Below are 2,031 nucleotides of genomic sequence, written 5' to 3' on the forward strand. Positions count from 1 at the left end.
CACCCAGCAAACTCTTATTCCGTATTACTCAGATGGCTCTGAGGAGACATCAGTCAAACCGAACTGAGGGACAGTCTACAAGGTACCTGTCCTGTAATCTTCAAAAGTATCAAGGTCGTGAAAGTCAGGGAAAGACTGAAGGACACTAAGAGATGTGACAATTAAATGCATCACATGATTCTGGACTCCATCCTTCTGCTGTAAACGATGTTATTGAAACAACTGACTAAACTTGAATGAGATCCAAGGAATAGATGTTAGTAACGTACCAATGTTAATTTTCTAATTTTAGCTTTGCATTGTGGTTATTTAGGATAACGTCCTTGTTTGTAGGAAATGCATATTCAAATGTTAGTGAGTGACACGGCATCAAGCCAGCATCTTACTCTCACATTGTCCAGGAATAAAGAAGTTCTTTGTACTGTACTAGCAACTTTCCTGTAGGCTTATAATGACTTAAAAATGAAAATGGTCCTTAGAAAATTATCTAAAAATTATCTTTAGAAGACATACAGGTGGCAAATAAGCATATGAAAAGATGTTTAACATCATTTGTCAACAGGGAAATGCAAATTAAGACAACAATGCCATACCACTGCATACATATTAGAATGGCTAAAATCCAAAAAATGGCCAGTACCAATTGCTGGTAAAAAGTTGCCCAGCAAAAGGAACTCATACATTGCTGGTGGGAATCCAAAATGGCACAGCCAGTTTGGAAGACAGTAGGCTATTTCTTACGAAGCTAAACGTAGTCTTACCACACAATCTAGCAAACACCCTGCTAGGTTTACCCAACTGATTTGAAAACTTACGTCCACACAAAAGTCTGCATGTGAATACTTATAGTAGATTTATTCATAATCACCAAAACTGGAAGCAACTAAGATGTCCTTCAATAAGTGAAAGGATAAGGAAACAGTGGTGGATCTATTCAATGGAATACTGTTTAGTGATTAAAGAAAAAAAAAAAGGAATGAGCCAAGCAAAAATATGGATGAATATTAAGTGCATATCGCTAGGTGGAAGAATCCCATCTGAAAGGCTGTGATACTATATCATTTCATTTATAGGACATTTTGGAAAAGGCAAAACCATAGAGACGGTAAGCAGATTGGTGGTTGCCAGGGGTTTGGAGAAGGAGACTTGACTAGATGAAGCACAGGCGATTTTTTAGGATGGTGACACTGTTCTGCATGACGCTGTCACGGGGGATACATGACGCTGCATTTATCAAATCTGTAGAACTTTACAGCACAAAAGAGTAAACCTTAACTTACGCAAATTTTAATAATCATTTAAGAGGTTGGAGGATCCCAGGAAGAATACAGATGGTAACCAAAGAATCTCACTGTATTACAAATGTATGAAATAACGTCACTAAAGGTGGTGGGTGAAAATGTGCTCACAATGCTGCATGAGAGAGAACTCACTTTCTCTGCCTTTGAGCTGGGACATTGGTCTTCTGCCGTTGGGCTTGGACTCGGACTAGAACTTACACTATTCGCTGTCCTGGCTCTCAGACCTTCAAACTCTGATTAGAACTACATCATTGGCTGTCTGGTTCTCCAGCTTGCCAACCGCAGCTCTTGGGACTTCTCAGCCTCCATAATCACTTAAGACAATTCCTTATAATCCATCCGTCCATCTACCTATCTATCTCTCCTATTGATTCTGTTTCTCTAGAGAATCCTGACTAATACACAGGGCTCCTTGGAGAAACGGTTAACTCTAGGACTGGCATATACAAAATAAGCCAAGAGCATCTTACAGTGCCAGGAAGTAAGGAAGTGCTCCCAGAAAAGCACACTTAACAGAGTTACATCGAAGAGACCCAGGGACCAATTGAAAGAACTTGCAATGGCAAAGATGGAACAATTTGATCAGCAAAATAAATACCATAATATTAGATTATAACTCAAAGTCTATTACAGATATCCATGAGTACATAATAATCTAAATAAATCATTGAATAAATAACTAAATGGGGGAAATAGATAAATCTTCCATGTAGGATTCCAGGTAATTTAT

Source organism: Propithecus coquereli, unplaced genomic scaffold (assembly GCF_000956105.1).
Source record: "Propithecus coquereli isolate 6110/MARCELLA unplaced genomic scaffold, Pcoq_1.0 Scaffold358, whole genome shotgun sequence".
Classification (NCBI taxonomy): domain Eukaryota; kingdom Metazoa; phylum Chordata; class Mammalia; order Primates; family Indriidae; genus Propithecus; species Propithecus coquereli.